Here is a 16,546-nt window from a genome sequence, read left to right as displayed (position 1 = left end):
AATAAACAGTAGTTGGAGGGGACTTGGGTGGTCTGGTCTTGTCTGGTCCTATGTATGGTTTTTGTACTTCTCTAAATGAAGAGGAAGGAGGATTCCATCTGATTAGCCCTGGTGGGAAGCTGTATTCTGTACTAGTCAGAGATGCTACATGATCTTCAAAAGGAGTTACAGGGATTGTGGTGATGTGGTTTGCAGGTCACCTCACTGGATATTAAGATCAAACCATGCCTGGAGAGTTCGACTGTTTCTGTTTACCTAGTACTCCCAGGCTCATAAACCCCCCATCTTGATTATTTATTTTTCGTTGTTTGAGTTTTCTTTTTGGTTTTAGGAAAATGTCAAATGTTGAAGGAAGGGGTGTTGCCTGGGTCATGACTTTAACATATTCTTTGACCAGTGCGTTATCAGAAAACATTTTCAGGAATTCTTCATGCTGGGAGCAGTTACTAAAAAAAACCCAACTTAAAAAAATATATACATTTTATGTTAATTTTCACTTCTTAAATATTTTTTTTCAGTTTGCAAAGATCATACTGCTTGTGGAGAGGTTAAACAATATAGAATAGGTTAAAGAAAAAAGAAAAAGTCCCTAGAAATCCCACCATGCTGTCAAAGACTTCAGTGTCTCTCTTCCATGTATATGTGTATGCACATGCAGGAGCATAATGGAAAGCACATGCCATAACTAATTTTCCTCCCCACATCACAAATAGAAACATTGGGGCATAATTTAACATGGTAGTGGTAGATATTAAATGGTGCTCAAAGATTTTTGGTTTTAATTTCTGTCCTGACAGTTGTGAAATTATAGTTATACAGATGAGTTCACGCACTCTCATATTCATGTATATGTTTGTGTGTCTGTCTCTATTACATTTAGGGTGGTTATAAAAATTCCCCCCCTTTGGGGGCTTCTGATTATTACATTGGGTTTTTTTGGAAAATATTGTAAGGGGTGCTTGGGTGGCAGTTGTTAAGCATCTGCCTTCGGCTGAGGTCATGATCCTAGGGTGCTGGGATCTAGCCTCGCATTGGGCTCCCCGCTCTGGTTAGTGGGAAGCCTGCTGCTCCCTCTCCCACTCCCCCTGCTTGTGTTCCCTCTCTCACTGTCTCTCTCTCTCTCTCTCTCAGATAAATAAATAAAATCTTTTTAAAAATTTTTTTAAAAAGGAAAATATTATAGGATGCCTGGGTGGCTCAGTTGGTTAAGCGACTGCCTTCGGCTCAGGTCATGATCCTGGAGTCCCTGGATCGAGTCCCGCATCGGGCTCCCTGCTCGGCAGGGAGTCTGCTTCTCCCTCTGACCCTCCCCCCTCTCATGTGCTCTCTCTCATTCTCTCTCTCTCAAATAAATAAATAAAATCTTAAAAAAAAAAAGAAAATATTATAAAAGAGATGGGGGATACATTGTGATGTGTACCTGCCATTTTCAACAGGCAACATTTTATGGAGACCTATCTGTAGACTTAGAAGGAGATTATGTATATATAATATATAATATACTATATAATAATATATATGATATAACATATATATTATATATTCCCTGATGCAAATGTTCTATAATTTATAATCTTCCAACTTGTATTTGATTGTAAAAGTAATATATGCTTGCTTTTTAAGATTTTATTTATTTATTTGACAGAGAGAGACACAGCGAGAGAGGGAATACAAGCAGGGGGAGTGGGAGAGGGAGAAGCAGGCTTCCTGCGGAGCAGGGTGCCCGACGTGGGGCCCGATCCCAGGACCCTGGGATCATGATCTCAGCCGAAGGCAGATGCTTAATGACTGAGCCACCCAGGTGCCCCAATGCTTGCTTTAAAGCATTTTAAACCACTACAGAGCAACTGATGAATTACTGAACTCTACATCTGAAACTAATGGTGTACTATATGTTGAGTAATTGAATTTAAATAAAAAAATAAAATAAACCACTGCAGAAATGTACGAAGTAAAATGTAAGTTTCTTCCCCCTATTTTCTCCACTCCCTTCTAAGAGTATCTACTATTAATATTTGGTATGTATCCTTCCAGACTTTTTTACTTTTGGTACAAACAAAAGTAAGCAATATGGTTTTTATTTTATTTTTATTTTTTAGATTTATTTATTTAAGAGAGAGAGAGCATGAATGGGGTGAAGGGCAGAGGGAGAAACAGACTTCCTGCTGAGCAGGGAGTCCGCTGTGGGGCTTGATCCCGGGACCCCGGGAGCACGATCGGAGCTGAAGGCAGACGCTTAACCAACTGAGCCACCCAAGTGCCCCAGCAATATGGTTTTTAATTTTTTTTTTACAAAAATGAGTATAATATGGTTCTGCAACACTTTTTTCAACCAACAATATACCATGATACATTATCAAAGTATGTATTTTTTTTAGAAATGGGGATTGGGACAGAGAGAGAATGTTAAGCAGGCTCCATGCCCAGCACGGAGCGGGACGTGGGGCTCCATCTCACGACCCTCAGTTCATGACCTGGGCTGAAACCAAGAGTAGGACACTTAACTGACTGCACCACCCAGGCGCACCCAAAGTATGTATTTTTTTAAATGACTGCATAGTATTCCAGTGGTATGGACCTATCTTCTTCTTTTTTTTTTAAGATTATATTTATTTATTTGAGAGAGAGAGAGAGAGCATGAGCAGGGCAGAGAGGAGCAGAGGGAGAGGGAGAAGCAGGCTCCCCACTGAGCAGGGAACCTGACCTGGGGCTCGATCCCAGGGCCCTGGGACCACAACCCCAGCAGAAGGCAGATGCCCAACTGACTGAACCACCCAGGTGCCCCAGACCTATATTTTATTAACACTTAGCGTTTTTCCCCCAATTTTTTTTTTTAAGATTTTATTTATTTGACAGAGAGAGCACAAGCAGAGGGAGAGAGAGGGAGAAGCAGGCTCCCTGCTGAGCAAGGAGCCCGATGCGGGACTTGATCCCAGGACCCTGGGATCATGACCTGGGCCGAAGGCAGCCGCTTAACCGGCTGAGCCACCCAGGCGTCCCTCCCCCAATTTTTACCTATTATTTTTGTTCATTTGTCTTATGAAGAGTAAGTTCATTTAATATGTTGATACATGAGACAAAATGCCCTCTAGGACAGTTATCCTATTTTATATCTTTACCAAAAGTGCTGAGAAGACCTATTATCTGGACATCATATATATTTTTTTCTTCATCAATTTGATGAACAATAAATACAATCTCCTTGTTGGTTTTATTTATATTTCTTTAATTGCTAAAGAAGTTAAACATATTCTCATATGTCTATTGACCGTTCAGCTTTTCTTTTATAAACTATCCATTCTTATGCTCATTTTCCAATAGAAGTAATTGACTGTCTTTCTATGTTGGAGAAATCAGTTATCTATCATAAGAGTTGCCAGTATTTTCCCAATGTATTTGTCTTTTAACCTTGTTTATAGTAATCTTTTTCCATACAGAATATACAAAAGTTGCTTCTGTTTGTGTGTTTTATGTGTGTAGTCAAACTTATCAGTCTTTTCCTTTTGGTTTCCAGGGCTTCATATCAAGCCTATAAAAATTCCTCATTACCCCAAGATTATACAAAGTACTACCATATGTTCTTTCTAGAACTATCATGCTTCCATGCTTCTACATTTAATTCTTTAATCCATCTGGAATTCATTTTGGTATAAACTGTGAGGTATGGGTCTAACTTTATTTTTTTCCCAAATAGTTAGCCACTTGTTCTAACAGCCTTTATTGAACAATCCATCTTGCCCCCACTGATTTTAACCGTCTAATTTAGTGTATACTAATTTCCCAAATACACTTGAGTCTACTTTTGGATTCCATTGTGTTCCCTTGACCTGTCATCTTTTCCCGTGCCGATAACACATTGTTTTAATTTCTGTAGCTTAAAGATATTTTTTAAAAAGATTTTATTTATTTATTTGAGAGAGAGAATGGAAGAGAGAGCACGAGAGGGGGGAGGGTCAGAGGGAGAAGCAGACTCCCTGCCGAGCAGGGAGCCCGATGCGGAACTCGATCCCGGGACTCCAGGATCACGACCCAAGCCGAAGGCAGTCGCTTAACCAACTGAGCCACCCAGGCGCCCTAAAGATATTTTCTAATATCTGGTAGGATTACTCCTTTAAAAATATTTTTATTTTCACAAGTTTTTTTTTAAGATTTATTTATTTGAGAGCAAGAGAGAGCAGTAGGGAGGGACAGAGGGAGAGGGAGAGAGAATTTTTTTTTAAAGATTAATTTATTTATTTGAGAGCAAGAGAGAGATTGAGTAGGAGGGGCAGAGGAGAAAGGAGAGAGAATCTGAAGCAGACTCCATAATGAGCACCTGACCAACGCAGGGCTCAGTGTCGCGATCCTGAGATCATGATCTGAGCCAAAATCAAGAGTCAGACGCTTAACTGACTGAGCCACCCAGGTGCCCCTAAAGTTAACCATTTTAAAGTGAACAATTCAGTGGCATTTAGTACATTCACATTGTTGTACAACCATTACTTCTATCTGGTTCCAAAACATTTTCATTACCCGAAAAGGAAACGTCATATCCACTAAGCAGTTTTCCCATTCCCCTGCAACACACAAATTTTTTTTAAGATTTATTTGTTCATTTTAGAGAAAGAGGGTGGAGCTGAGCACAGAGCCCCATGTCAGGCTCAGTCCAACCACCCTGAGATCATGACCTGAGCAGAAAATCAAGAGTCGACGCTTAACCAGCTGAGCCACCCAGGTGCCCCTGCACACAAATTTTTAACACAAAAAAATTGTACTTTTATTATAAAATCACAGGCTTCAGATCCACCATGTATTAAGGAAGATTAAAATTCAAGTCCAAGTTCAGTATTCTAGAGAAGCCTTTCCTGATTAAGACCATTCCCCAGCATGCCTCTGTATCCCCCATGCTTACTTCTGCATCCCCAGTAGCCCAAGACTTGGATTCTTTTAATCTACTGCTAAATTGCTTTGTGATTTTTCTCAAGCATCTGCGACTTGTGTTATGTCTGCTCAACAACCTTGTAAACCTGCTACTTTTTTCCCTCCAGCCCACCCTCATAACATCTGGCACTAGCTTTACACAGTCACGGGCTCATTAAATTATTGTTGACTGATTGTTATCAAACTTCCCTGTTGGACTCCGTGGGGTGTCAGGAGACTGCCTGGAGTGTGATTTAAATGGGAATTAAGAGGGGATTCAACACACAGTGTTTTACTTTCAGGTAATGTACTACTCGCTGCCATTTATTAAGTGCCTATTAATTGTCCTGTCATACACATTGCCTCATTGAAAATTCTTACAACAATCTTCTGGGGTTGAGGTTTTCTGATGATATTCACTGAGGTTAAGTAGTTTGCCTAAAGTCTCTGGGCTTAATGTCAGATCCAAGCTTTGAACCCAGGCTGGGTTCTAAATAGCACCCTCTACCATGCTTCATTGTCCATGTCGTCTGTCCGACTAGGGCTACCCATCATGTTATCCCGGTTCATGCTTTTACTCTCATTGTTATAGTCAGATTTGCCCTGAGGGAATATCTAAGTCCTCCTGCTGAAGTGTAAGATGAAATACTCACGAAGCACCAAAGAATCATTGCATCTCTCACAGCCTTACTTCATGCCCTGGCCCAGCTGCCAAGGATCAAGTTCATCCCTTGCTTTATAATGTTCTGTGTTCTGGATGGGGTCCCGTGCCGGCTAGCCCAGGTGTTATAACTGTCACCTTGGCTAGAGCTGGAGCTGGTACGTGGAGTTGAAGCCAGGCGCAGCCCTCACCACAAGGATGGGAGACATCATTTTCCTAAAGGGGACAATCCCAGTGGGTGCCTGGAAGTTCCATCTTGTCCCAGTCTTCCCACAGGTGACATCTCCCTCTTTACTTCTAGAAAATGTGTGAAGCTCGGGGATGTCAGAGAGCACTTTGGAGAAATTTAGTGTAAATGAAATCAGAAACATATGGATTGGCTTTACTGCAGAGGAGACTCACTTTTTAAAGTAGGATGGAAAATATATGGGACAAAGGACCAGATGGGCTTTTAAGTATGGTGTGGCAGGGTTGGGATATTTCAGCAAATTCTAATCTGTTGGGCACCCCAGCCCAGCCTGCCCCTCACAGCTGCAGAAAGACAGCCACCTCTGGGATGGGAGAGTTCTGGATCTGTGTTCTCGGAGGACAGAGGCCCTGCATTTGGAAGTGGAAGGCATGGATTCGTGATGCAGCAATGCCTTTTAGCAGCTCTTGTGACCTTTGTGACTGGACAAAACACTTGGTCCTTGTAGATTTCTTCACCTGTTTAAAAAAAAGGAGGGGCTTATTGAATGACAGCATATTTGCTGCCCACTTGTATGGCTTTGTGATATCATGGTTCCAATTTGCTATAACCTATTACGCCATTATCATCATAGGTGATGAATTTGCTAAATTCTCATAGACCCTGACACCACACACCTCTTGTCTCCCCACAAGCCCTGTTCTCCATATCTTTCCCCCATGACAGCTTCTCTTCCTCGTGGCTACCCCCCCTTCTTCCATCCCCCATCCAGTCCAGTTTTACTTCAGGTTGCAGGGATTAAGAAATGCACCCCCACTTGGGAATGCCCTCTGAACTACAGTGCTATGTCCAGGAGATGCCTAAAGTTCTTTGGAGGGAGAATTATTACTCCTCATTCGCTGGGTGGCCTGAGCAAATCACACCCCCTCTTCATGCTTCAATTTCCTTCTTTTTTTTTTCTATTAACCATTTTTTTAAAATTTAAATTCAACTAATTAACATATAATGTATTATTTGTTTCAGGGGTACAGGTCTGTGATTCATCAGTCTTACATAATATCCAGTGTTCATTACAACACATACCCTCCCCAATGTCCATCACCCAGTTACCCCCTTCCCCTCACCCCCCTCCCCTCCAGCAACCCTCAGTTTGATTCCTAAGATTAAGAGTTTCTTTCGGGGCGCCTGGGTGGCTCAGTCAGTTGGGTGTCTGCCTTCACTTTGGTCGTGGTCCCAGGGTCCTGGGATCGAGTCCCATGTCGGGCTCCCTGCTGAGTGGGGAGTCTGCTTCTCTCTCTGCCCCTTCCCCCTGCTTGTGCATGCAAGCGCATGCACGTTTTCTCTCTCTCTCAAATAAATAAAATCTTTAAAAAAAAAAAGGCACCTCTCTATTTGCAACTTTTTGAGGAACCTCCATACTGTTTTCCAGAGTGGCTCTACAGCTTGCATTCCCACCAACAGTGTAGGAGGGTTCCCCTTTCTCCACATCCTCGCCAACATCTGTCATTCCCTGACTTGTTAATTTTATCCATGCTTCAATTTCTTCACATATAAAATGGTAAGACTCGCTCACATTTATCAAGGACCAAATAAGGTACATAAGCACTGTATATATATAATAAGAAATCAGTAATATCAGGGGCCCCTGGGTGGATCAGTCCTTAAGCGTCTGCCTTCAGCTCAGGTCATGATCCCAGGGTCCTGGGATCGAGCCCCACATTGAGGTCCCTGCTCAGTGGGAGGCCTGCTTCTCCCTTTCCCACTCCCCCTGCTTGTGTTCCTCTCTTGCTGTGTCTCTCTGTGTCAAATAAATAAAATTAAAAAAAAAAAAAGAAATCAATAATAGCAGATGCTTACTCAGCACTTAATGCGTGCCAGACACTATACCAAATGCTTTATTTACAGGTATTTATTCACTTAATCCTCACAACAACGTATGGAAATGTTATTATTAACCCTATTTCACAGACGAAAAATGAAAGTCTCCAAATTAACTAATTGACCCTAGATCACTCCAGCCTGTGGGTGGCTAAAACTGGGCTTCCCAGTCTGGCAGTTCTGGCTGCAGAGTCCTTATCTTAACCACTACCCTATACTACCTCTGATTTCCTCATAAAATGAGAGGGGCTAGTTAAAAATAATCCCCTAGATTTTTATAGCTCTTTTCCAATTCTAAAGCACTTTTTACACTCCGTACCCTTTTGGATCTTCAAAACAACCCTAGAGGTAGATATTATTAGAGCAATTTACAGGGTAAGAACTGAGACTTATTAAGAGGGTCATGTGTCCAAGGGCACACAGCCAGTGAGGGCGGGGGGGCAGGACTCGAACCCAGGACCGCTCATTCCCAGCGCCCCTCCTGCTGTACCTTTGATGCCACAGGGCACATCCTGTCCTTTCTGAAACTCCTCCAGCTCCAATTCTGTACACTATCCTTTCCTCTCTTTCTTTAAAGAGACCCCAGCGTGCCCTCAAGGATTCCCCTGCGCTGTCACCCCCACACCCACTGTGCGCCGCGCATGCTCACAAGCAGCAGCAGGGGGTGCTAGAGACCAGCACACAGAGACCCGCTTGCCCCGGGAGCCCCCGCTGGAGGAAACAACCCTAAGCCTCCCTGCCGCTTCTCTTTTTAATTTGTTTCTGCTAAAAAATGTTTTTAGTAAGTACTACTTGTACATAGCATAACATTTTAAAGATACAAATGAGTATACAATGCACCTGCCCCGCAGTTACCCAGTTCAACATCCTGGGGGGCAACAGCAAGAAGTGTCCTAGTGTTTCTTTCTAGAGATAGTCTATGCTTATATAAGCCAATATGTATTTTTCTTCCCACACTCACGACAGCACACAAACATGTACATGTTGTTTTTTTTTTAATTTTAAAGATTTTATTTATTTATTTGAGACAGAGAGAATGAGAGACAGAGAGCATGAGAGGGAAGAGGGTCAGAGGGAGAAGCAGACTCCCCGCCGAGCAGGGAGCCCGATGCGGGACTCGATCCCGGGACTCGATCCCGGGACTCGATCCCGGGACTCCAGGATCATGACCTGAGCCGAAGGCAGTCGCTTAACCAACTGAGCCACCCAGGCGCCCCTGTACATGTTGTTTTTTATCGATCCTATACACATCCTATACACACTCTTCTTCCTATAATTGATTTTACAGATCAGTCCACATGGTAATTCATAATACCTGTATTTATTTACTTACTTACTTACTTACTAAGATTTTATTTTATTTATTTGACAGAGAGAGACAGCGAGAGAGGGAACACAAGCAGGGGGAGTGGGAGAGGGAGAAGCAGGCTCCCAGCGGAGCAGACAGCCCGATGCGGGGCTCGATCCCAGGACGCTGGGATCATGACCTGAGCCGAAGGCAGACGCTTAACGACTGAGCCCCCCGGGCGCCCCCATAATACCTGTATTTAATTGAATGGATAAGCCATAATCAATTTTACCAGCCTCCCATTATTTTCTATCTCGTACCATTACAAGCAAAGCTGCAAATAAATACATTGTACCTAGGTCACCCTGCACATGCGAATATCTGCAGGATAAATTCCCAGCAGTGAGACTGCTTGCCTGCAAATTACACACGTTCGTAATGTTGATCGATGCTGCTAAATCGCCTTGCACAGGAGCTACCCTTTTATGGCTACATCAGCAGGGCATCGGAGGGATGTTTCCTACACCCTCACTGATAACAGAATCTTACCAAGACTTTTGATCTTTGCCTATCCCATCCGTGAAAGATGGTTTCTCACTGCAGTCTTAATTACGTTTCTCCTAAAAGGAGGGCCCTCTGACCTCTGAGATTCATTCACGCAACCTGTAAGTAATTAGCAGGTGCCCCCTGAGTGCCAGGCACCACCTTGGGGCATCCTGCCCCAACTGTCCCTGGTCGGACTTCCACTGTCTTTTCCCGCCTGCTCCGTGCTGGCCTGCCTTATGAGGTCTCCCAAGAAGCCATTTTCCTTGCTTGGCAGTCCTCACCAAGTCAAGCAGGGGCGACCTCACTTGACCTCTTCTTTAGAGGCTTAAGAGTGAGGAGAATGTGGTTTCTTGCCTTTTCTCTGTTCTCAAGACTAATTCCTGTAACCCAATTAAGCAAAGCTGAGAGGTGGGGACATGTGTCTTAAGGTCAGAATTAGCACTGGGTCCTTGGGCTTCTCAAGCCATCCCGTCCAGTAGGTCAGTCACTGCTTCGGTTTTCCCATCCCTCCCCCTCTAGGGGTCAGGAAGGTGAGCAGAGAGCAGGTACCTGGACACTTGTCCGTGTTCAGTGGTGGCGTTTGCTCCATGACTGCCTGGTCGAAACTGCCTCAGATTCGATGCCAACTAAACGCAAATGTAACTATGAGCAGCACTATTTAGATTAAAGCGGGGAAGAAAAGATGTAAGGATCAATGTGCTTTTCTACATGGGAAACCTCTGGAGCGTTTCCCAAGCCCCCCCCCCTTTTTTTTTTTAAAGATTTTATTTATTTATTTGAGAGAGAGAGAATGAGAGAGAGCACATGAGAGTGGGGAGGGTCAGAGGGAGAAGCAGACCCCCCGCTGAGCAGGGAGCCCGATGCGGGTCTCGATCCCGGGACTCCAGGATCATGACCTGAGCCGAAGGCAGTCACTTAACCAACTGAGCCACCCAGGCGCCCTCAAGTCCCCCTTTTTTGGCAGTCCCAGAGCACTTGACCCCATTGCGCACTTGACCCTATAGCAGGGTAACTGCTCCTTTACTTGCCTTCTCCACCAGGCTACGTAGGAATCAGCTAGAGCTGACGTCTTTGTTCATCTCTGTATCTGTCCTCAGAATAAAGATGGGATCAAGACGTGGGAGCTTTGAATGAATATCTTCCTGCCTTCCAGTTTCCAAGAACGGCATCCGGATGGAGGCTCGCATCATTCTCTAGTCGCTTAACTAATGGGACCTCTACCTCCAGTTCATCCCACTCATGGCAGCCGGAGCTTTCCTCCTCCTCCTAAAGCAACACTTGCAATCCAGTCACTTGTGGAGGTTCCCTGTGGCCTACTAAATGAAGTGCAAATTCCTTAGCTTGGAATTTAGGGGCCCCCGTGGTGATATGGCTCTGGTCTACCTTTCCAGTCCTTCTTTCCACTACCTCATGCTCCAATCAAATGGAATTACTCAATGCTTCAAGTCTGCCCACATTCCATCCCTGTGCCTTTGCCCCTGCTGGGTCTCCTGGGCCTAGAACACCTTCCTCTTTGCTCCCCTTCCATCACTGATGCCTGCGTCTGTCTCTCTCTCGCTCTCGCTCTCTCTTCCCACCCCACCCTTTGTTTAAAAAGGAAGGGTAATACATTTTTATAAAGAAGATAGAAGATAAACTTTATTTTATTTTTTTTAAGATTTTACTTATTTATTTATCAGAGAGAGAGCACACAAGCAGGGCGTGTGGCAGGCAGAGGGAGAAGCAGGTTCCCCACCAAGCAGGGAGCCCAGTGCGGGGCTCGATCCCAGGACCCTGGGATCATGACCTGAGCCAGAGGCAGACGCTTAACAGACTGAGCCACCCAGGCATCCTGAAGATAAACTTTACATATCCTTCTGGGTCCTTCCTAAATGTAATTGGCCCTAGAGACTCCTGTTCAGATTTCCCGCTTAGCTCCCCAGTCAGGCTTCATGGTGTAAACTTCTCTCATGACTCATGTCTGCTCTACCTTGCATCCTCATTCCTGTGGCACCTCAGACGGAAGACTGGAAAGCAGAGACCGTGTGGCCCATCTTTGTGTCACCTACAGTTGATCAATGTTTGTTGGTGGAGAGACTCCTTGCTGGGCAGCCCGCTTTCTTTCCTGCTCTGAGTTTGGGAAAGGGGAAGAGCTTGGGGCCCATGGCCACGACCCCTGCAGCCATCCCGTTAGACGCTCCTCTGAGAGGGGTCTTAACACAGAGCTGCCCAGGCAAGTCCGGAGATGCCGTCAGCCCTGCAGAGAACAGCAGGACCTGTGCCTCAGGCTGGGGAGAAATGTGCCCTGTTTGCCCTTTTTCTGAGGGACGGTACCACAGTTAACGTGTCTGACTGACTGGCAGGAGCAGCATTTGTTCACTTTGAGTTCTTGGAAGGAGACATGGAAAGCCATTCCTCTCCTTCCCCTGCATGGCCTCAAAATAGAAATAGCTTTACCTTTATCTTCCACATGGGCCGTTCTGAGCACCAAAAGAGAAAATGTGCATGAGAGTGTTTTGCAAATTATATTTTTAAAATGTTATTTATAGCCTGCCTTGTTGTGCAGTGGATTTACAGAGGCTTACAAGATACACAAGATGTAAGAGAGTGTAAATTAAAAGTGAGAGCTAAAAGCAGCAGACAAAAAGAGTGAGGACGTAATGAGTCCTAAATGAGACTCAATGCATACCTTGTTTTCTGTGGGTGGGTCTCAGGGTTGTTGGGAAATATACGCTGTTACCCGAATTAATGGAAAGGGTCACTCGGGTGGTGGTGTTTCAGGGTGTCCAGTGTGGACGTTAAAGGCTCATAGCAGGCCTGGCAAATTCTGGATGGGCCTTGGATCTCCACGGCAGGTACCTGTCCCAACCTCACCCTCCCCATAGGTGCCATTGGTTTAGTCCAACCCAGATCCACTCGAACCTGGAGGCAGCCAGTTCCTTCTAAACATCTTTTAAAAAAAATATTGTATTTATTTATTTGCCAGAGAGAGAGAAAGAGCACAAGCAGGGGGAGCAGCAGGCAGAGGGAGAGGGAGAAGCAGGCTCCCCGCTGAGCAGGGAGCCCAATGCGGGGCTCGATTCCCAGGACCCTGGGATCACGACCTGAGCTGAAGGCAGACACCCAACCGACTGAGCCACCCAGGCGTCCCCCTTCTAAACATCTTATCCTTCCCCCAACCCACCCCACACAGCCAGCATGACCTCCCTGTGGCGACACACCTCCAGCCCACTCAGACACTCATCTTTACAAAACCCACAAACCAGCTTCATTGATATTTATAATATACATATCAGGAAGTTCACCCTTTTATTATTATTTTTTTTAGATTTTATTTATTTGACAGAGAGAGAGATGGAGGGAGCATAAGCGGGGGTGGGGAGGCGGGAGAGGGAGAAGCAGAAGCCCCGCTGACAGAGAGCCAGACATGGGACTTGATCCCAGGACCTGAGCCGAAGGCAGACGCTTAACAACTGGGCCACCCAGGCGCCCCAAGTTCACCCTTTTATTTTTTTATTTTTATATTTTTTAAAGATTTTATTCATCCATCTGAGAGAGAGAATGAGATAGAGAGAGCATGAGAGGGGGGAGGGTCAGAGGGAGAAGCAGACCCCCTGCTGAGCAAGGAGCCCGATGCGGGACTCGATCCCGGGACTCCAGGATCATGACCCGAGCCGAAGGCAGTCGCCTAACCAACTGAGCCACCCAGGCGCCCCCAAGTTCACCCTTTTAAAGTGTACTGTCCAACGGTTTTGAGTATACAGACACTCTTGACCTCCCGGGCTGACTACCATGCCCATCTGATCTTCTTTGCCACACAGACCTCAGTTTCTTTTCCTGTGCTCTCCCTATGCCCTAATTCTTCACTCTCCGGGTCTGCACTCAAATTCTGGAAAAGGTGCCCCATCATTCTGGCGTTTTCCACCTCGGACCCATCCCTTTGGCTGGGCGCCCACGTGAGGTCTGCAGTACGAAAAGTAAACTGGCTCTGGAATTGGCGGGGAGTGCACAGAAAAGCCGGGAGCCTGATCTGCACATTCTGTGAGCTTGAGCAACGCCCAGGGAGAACCCAGGCGGTGAGAGGCTGTGGGCAAGACGGGCCCAGGGAGCTGCAGCACTTGACAGATCACATTGTTAGACCGTGACTCACTGCCGCCACAGTCTGGAAAGCTGAAGCTCTCCGCCTGGCCTTCAAAGGAGGGCCGCTTGGACTGTGGGTGGACTCTCTGAGCAATCCTCTGAGGGCCAGGTTGGACAGGCAGAGCCGGGACCTGTTAATTCCAGAGCTGGCCTGTTCCACGCCCCTTGACCCCACATCGGGAATCCCGCGTGAAAAATCCTCTGTTAAAAAGTCGTCTGTTGGGAGCCAGAAAGGGGGAAGAAAAGGTGTCCTCTCGGTACTTTCCAAGAGAGAAGAGGGGGTCATCGAAGCTCCTGAGCCTGGTCAGGGATTCGGGCTCTGTTCACTGGCGGTGGAGACCCAAGCCCCAGCTGTGCGGTTGGTGAGGGTCAAGCAGGCCCCCCTCAGGGACCCTCTCCTCTCCCCAGTTGCCCCTGCTGTGCCAGGCTGTTCCTGGACCCCGGGGCCCTCACATACCTCTTTCTTCTCTTCCCTTCTCCTTCTCCCCATCTTTCTGCTGTTTCCTGGTCCACCCTGTCAGCCCATCCCATATTTTTCACATATAAGGAAGACAGGGGGAACCTTCCTTTTCCAGCTTACCCTACTGGCTTAGCATCCTTCTGTTTCAAGTGCCCACGGAAGTCTGGATTAAATTGGTCCCATGCCACAGGCCGGGGAGGGGCTGCCCAATCAAGACCTTCTGCCCTTTGGGCACAGCACCCGGCCCTGCTCTTCTCGCATGCGCATGCTCGGGGCCAGGACCTGACTGGAGTGTTGAGAGCATGACCCGGAACTCTCTGTCTGATGGGGGAGGACAGAGTTTGGTGTCTGGGAAGCCCCGTCTGGTGGAGGAACTTAGACCAAAACAGTTAAACACTATTTCATAGAGCAGTATGTTCCCAACTGCAAATCCTACAAAGGGCTAAAGCCATAGAGAGGGGCTAGGGTTCTGTCAAGAGTCTTTCCGAAGCTCCTTCCTTAAAGCCCTTGTGGGAATTATCCCATATAGGTAGTCACAACTTTTTTTAAAGACTTTATTTTTTTAGGACTTTATTTATTTGAATAAATAAATCTCTTTTTTAAGATTTTATTTATTTATTTGACAGAGAGAGACACAGCGAGAGAGGGAACACAAGCAGGGGGAGTGGGAGAGGGAGAATCAGGCTTCCTGCCAAGCAGGGAGCCCGATGCGGGGCTCAATCCCAGGACCCTGGGACCACGACCTGAGCCGAAGGCAGACGCTTAACGACTGAGCCACCCAGGTGCCCCTATTTATTTATTTGAGAGAGAGAGAGAGAGCATGCACAAGCATGAGGGCAGGGGCAGAGGAAGAGGGAAAAGCAGACTCCCCACTGAGCGCAGAGCCCCAAAGCAAGGCTCCATGTGAGTCTGGGTCCCAGGACCCAGAGATCATGACCTGAGCTGAAGTCAGATGCTTAACTAACTGAGCCACCCAGACACCCCGTAAGATTTTATTTTTTAAGTAATCTCTACACCCAACATGGGCTTGGAAACCACCACCCCAAGATCAAGAGTTGCATGCTCAACTGACCTGGCCAGCCAGGTGCCCCTGTGGTCACAATTTCTTTAAAGATTTTTTTTTTTTTAAGAGAGAGAGAGAAAACACAAGCTGGGGGGAGGGGCGGCATAGCAGAGAGGGAGAGAGAGAAGCAGTCTCCCCACTGAGCAGGGAGCCTGATGCAGGGCTCCATACCAGGACCCTGGGATCCTGACCAGACACTTAACCACTTAACTGACTGAGCCACCCAGGCGCCCCACAATTTCTAACACTCCTCCAAGCAAAGCCAGGTGGAGAATGTCCATTGCTCACAGAAGTTAAGGCTGGGCTGATTTAGGGGTAGCTGCCTTTAAAAACAGGAAAGAGGGGCCCCTGGGTGGCTCAGTCGGTTCAACGACTGCCTTTGGCTCGGGTCATGCTCCCAGGGTCCTGGGATCGAGCCCCGCATCGGGCTCCCTGCTCGGCGGAGAGCCTGCTTCTCCCTCTCCCTCTGCCTGCCGCTCTGCCTACTTATGCTCTCTCTCTATCTCTGTTAAATAAACAAATAAAAAAAATCTTAAAAAAAAAACAAAACAGGAAAGACCCCCAAATTCAGGGATCTTTCTGCCACCCCACGCCATTTCCATTGACATAAGGCACACGGGGGATGGGCATGTTGGGGAGCGGGCTGTGCAGCCAAGTAGGAAAACTCAAGATGGCGAGGGCTGCCCCATCTACTAAGGCAAGGGCGATGGAAGGGTGCACCCAGATTTCTCAAAACAGTATTTTGCCTCTTTTTTTTTTTTTTTCTTGAGGAGGGCCATGCAGAGGGAGAGAGAGAGAATCTCTCACAACCCTGAGATCATGACCTGAGCCAAAATCAAGGGTCAGATGCTTAACCGATTGAGCCACCCAGGTGCCCTCAGTATCTTCTCTTCTGTGGGAACAGCAAGTGCATCTGAAGGAGACAAGGAGAGCCCCCAACTCTGGGGGGAGATTGGCTGGTTGGGAGACCCTCCCATAGCCAGTAAGGACACCTTCGTGGTCACCCTTCCCAGCTACACGCGCGCTTGGCCCAATTCACGCTCTACAGATGTGTGGCTGGTACCACCTTCATTTTCTTTTCTTTTTTTCTTTTTTTAAATATTTTATTTATTTATTTGAGAGAGAGAATGAGATAGAGAGAGAGAGCATGAGAGGGGGGAGGGTCAGAGGGAGAAGCAGACTCCCTGCTGAGCAGGGAGCCCGATGCGGGACTCGATCCTGGGACTCCAGGATCATGACCTGAGCCGAAGGCAGTCGCTTAACCAACTGAGCCACCCAGGCGCCCCACCACCTTCATTTTCTATGTGAGGCTCTGAGAAGGGAGATCACTGGCAGCTGGCTCACTGCAGATTTGGGACCCGAGCCCAGGCCCGATTGCAAGTCTGGTGGTTGTTCCATTATGCTGTGCTGTCACCTAGTGGGGCCGGTGTCTAGAGTCATTACCG

Source organism: Mirounga leonina, unplaced genomic scaffold (genome assembly GCF_011800145.1).
Source record: "Mirounga leonina isolate KUSES-001 unplaced genomic scaffold, KU_Mleo_1.0 Mir_200, whole genome shotgun sequence".
NCBI lineage: Eukaryota > Metazoa > Chordata > Mammalia > Carnivora > Phocidae > Mirounga > Mirounga leonina.
This window is presented reverse-complemented; position numbering follows the sequence as displayed.